Here is a 4,435-nt window from a genome sequence, read left to right on the forward strand (position 1 = left end):
CAGCAGCAGCCTGTCTGTCCTGCAAAGCCATTTAACTTACTCACATACATAATAAATCAAGACTTGATGGCTAGATTGTATCTAATCCAATTAATAGTAGATATGCAGGCAGGGCAGCTTTTTGGTTAATGCAAACACTTTGCCTGGCTAAACAATTCCAGTTGATGTTTTTTTTCTTTCTTTATTTTTTTTTTTAAGAATGCACTTTAACAGCTGTTTTAAGTCACCATTCAAAGCTCCAGGCTATCCCATATGTTTCAGTGGTTGACTTGATCCATCCCCACACACTGCTTTAAGTCAAAACTCCATTGTGGTATGAATCCCTTCACCAACTCAAGCAAGCTGCCCTCCACTCCTGAGTTGGTCTGTGTATCTATTTTTTCATTCAAGCATGTACTATTTTGTATATATTTATACATGTCTCATGGGAAAACAAAGTAAGGAGGTCAGAGATAGCTGTTACAGTCTGCTTTATTCCAGGTTTTTAACATGTACTATTTCCAGTTTTGAAACTGCTCAATCATGTCTGACTCTTTGGAACCCCATGGATAGTCTATGGAATTCTCCAGGCCAGAATACTGGAATGGGTAGTCTTTCCCTTCTCCAAGGGACCTTCCTGACCTAGGAATTGAACTGGGGTCTCCTGCATTGTAGGCAGATTCTTCACCAACTGACCTATCAGGGAAGCCATTTCACCAACAACACAAGAAAGTAAGTTCACATAAATCATTTTAAGGATAATGAAACTGAGATTTAGTCATATGACATAGTTTTCTTAGGAATCTACAGCTGGTGGTGGTGATGCTAGTGAGAGGGTAACAGGCAGGAAGGCCAGGGGTCTCCAAATGGAGGAAATAGCCTGCAAGTGTCAGACATTTTTATCTCTCTTAAGAGGCAGGAGGAAACAAACTAGCAATATTTGTTTCTTCTCTATACAAATTTAAAAGGAGTTTTCTCTTAAAATACTGTGTTGTCATAATGATACCTGGTTTCACCTGAATTTAACTATTCTCAAACCTTGAGTTAACCAATGGATTTTTCTTATGGAAATGTCTGTCTTAAGCTATGTTAATGTACCAAGCATTTACCCCAAACAAAGTCGGTTCGCCTAATGGCTCAGAACCTACTTGACAAACCAGTATGTTATACTCAGATATTGTTTCCATAATCTATGTAAACAAAACTTTTTTTATGGTAATCTGTCCTTCTACAAGATTCAAGTTAATCATTTTATGGCCCAGGGTGAGTTGTCTGGTGCCAAGATTATCCCAAAATGCCTCTTATGGGTGAGGGGCCTGGTGCCATTCTGAGTTTTAAGACATTCCTTTCTTTCATTAACAGACTGTTAGTGACTATATAACATCCAGTTGAAGACTAGCAGGGGGGTACTCTTTCTGCCCCCTTCTGATGCCTATGTCAGAAGCTTTCTCTATCTCCTTTATAGTTTAATAAAACTTTATTACACAAAAACCCTGAGCAATCAAACCTCGTCTCTGGCTCTGGATTGAATTCTTCTCCTCTGGAGGCCAAGAATCCTGGCATCTTTTCGTTCAGCAACAACCTTTCACTAGGACTTGGAGCACAAATACATCTGACTGCTAAGTTCCCCATCTTTGCAAGTTTCATTGTTTGTATGTAGTTTACTTTCCTCTTTATAATGCATTGATATGCAGTAGAGGTATTGGGACCAAGTAATGAGACTGAGCTACTATGAGCCAGATTATTGGATTATAAAGGGAAATGTTATAGTTGTGGAAGGAGGGGAGGGAAGAGATCATGAAGATTAATCTGAGAAATGAAAGGGACTAACATCAAGGGAACAACCATTAAGTGCAGGAGATGATGAATATTTAGTATTTATTTTATATATTGACTCTTTGTGAAATTCAGCTGTGTTGTTATCTCCATTTTGTAGATAAGGAAATGAACAAAAGGCATTAAGTATCTTGCCTGAAAGCAAACAGATAATAAGAAACTTGGATTTGTACCCAAGTTGCTACGACCCCAAATTCTGTTTTTCATCACCCTGGATTCCCAGTAAACACACTATACAAATAGCCATGAACATTGTGATTGATAAAATGTCCACAAAAAACCATGGTAGTTTTCACTCATCTCTGCTCCTGAGAGCCACTGTATGGCCCACCTACTTGCCTTCAGGTCTCTCCACCTAATTATGCCTTTTGATGAATGAGCTTAAAAGATGCTTGTTCCTTAGAAGAAAAGCCATGACAAACCTAGACAGCATATTAAAAAGCAGAAACATCACTTTGCTGACAAAGGTCCATATAGTCAAAGCTATGGTTTTCCCAGTAGTCATGCATGGAAGTGAGAGTTGGATCATAAAGAAGGCTGAGCACCAAAGAATTGATGCTTTCAAACTGTGGTGCTAGAGAAGACTCTTGAGAGTTCCCTGGACAGCAAGGAGATCAAACCAGTCAACCCCAAAGGAAATCAACCTTGAATATTCATTGGAAGGATTGTTGCTGAAGCTCCAACATTTTGGCCACCTGATACAAAGAGCTGACTCATTAGAAAAGCCCCTGATGCTGGGAAAGATTGAGAGCAGGAGGAGAAAGGGGCAAACAGAAGATGAGATGGTTGGATGGCATCACTGACTCAAAGGACATGAGTTTGAGCAAATTCCAGGAGATAGTGGAGGACAGTGAAGCCTGATGTGCTGCAGTCCATGGAGTTGCAAAGAGTCAGACATGACTGAGCAACTGAACAACAACAAATGATTGAGCTGCTAGGCCAATAGGTCACCGTTTGGAAGACAAAGTTAAAAAGATGACTACAGAAGTTAACAGAATGCCCATCACATTTAACTCTGCAATGTAAATATATGTTTCTTTTAATTTATACATTTTTCCCCCAAGTAGACATCAAAATAACTGAAGTGATTGGAAACCAATCTATTTTCTGAAAGAGAACAGCAGTTGCCATTTCTCTTTTTTCTTTCTTTTGTTCAATTTTAGTTAGCACTGTGTTCAGAATTTCTCATAGATTATCTAATTAAATCATAAAAGGAACATGTGTTCTGTAACATTTATTTACCCACTTTATAAGAGAGAGAACTGAGCCTTAGAAAGATTAATATACATAGATACATAGCTGATAATTCAGATGCTTTGTCAAATGAGAAATTACACAGGACTAGCCCCATTAAGTACAAGCAAAAAAAAAAAAACAGACATTAATTCATCAACTACTTGTTAAATCCATATTCTTTTATCAGGATAATATCTCACATGTAAAAGAAATCAGAGGCATAGATTAAGGAAAATCTACAGTAATTGATGGAAAATATCATTTGATGCAGGAGAATAAATGGATTATTACAACCCAATTTTAACAAAACATTTCAGTCAATAAGTTCATTATAGCTATTAAGACTTCCCAAGTTGGTGAGGCAAGGATATCTATCCCAGAGAAAATCAAATGAGATTTAATGTTAAAGCATTTTGTAACATCTTGAGCCCAAATACAAATTTAGAAAATTATTATTTGATTTATATGTTAGCTACAGTTGATTTGAGATGTTGAACTTTCCTTTTTTGAAATATTATATTCATAAAAAGTTACTAAACATTTGGGAAAGAATACAAATTGTAGTTGATATAAAGTAGTATATTAAGTAATTGATTCCAGTAGGAATTTATGAAGAGTTTGGCAGGGAGCAGAGAGCAAAATTACCTAATGAACTCTGATTTTATTTTATCTGCCAAGAAAATCATTGAATATATACATTTATTTACATATATTTTCATTTCTCTATTATACATAAATCTGTCATCTATTGATACTTTCATGATATTATGGTAGTTGTCTAACAGTGTTAATAACAGAGAGAAGTTTCATATTTGTATTTAATACTTTTGTTATTGTTGGAAAAATTTGTCAGCAGAATTTTATAAATTATGACCTTAAATGCAATTTCCTTTTGAGTAGTAACAGGTTTATCATCCTTTTTCAATCCATGTAATATGATACCCAATCCAGGTAAGGAAGATGTAGAAACAAGACGGGTTCTAAAGAGAGTCAAAGCTAGATTGAGAGAAATGTCAGAAACTATGGTCCTGAATCAGACTTTCTTTAGCATCAGATTTGCAATTGCTGAGACTTTCTTTTCTTCACACTTCCCCCAGGTTTATTGAGGTATATTGACATGTAACATTAAGTATAGAGAAACAGATCAGGATGGCAGAGTAGGAGGACACAAAAATTACTTCCTCCCATGAACATATCTAAAATACATATAAGCATGGAAAAATCCTCACTGGAAACTAACTGGAGACTGGCAGGAAGACTACTATACAACCAAGGCTGTAAGAAAGATCCATGGGAAATCTGGTAGGAAGGGAAGAGAAATGATCATGTCAGGACCTGTACCATTGGAAGGTGGACTCAGAAGCAGAGGGGGTTTACAAAGGTA

The sequence above is a fragment of the Bos taurus genome, chromosome 3 (genome assembly GCF_002263795.3).
Source record: "Bos taurus isolate L1 Dominette 01449 registration number 42190680 breed Hereford chromosome 3, ARS-UCD2.0, whole genome shotgun sequence".
NCBI lineage: Eukaryota > Metazoa > Chordata > Mammalia > Artiodactyla > Bovidae > Bos > Bos taurus.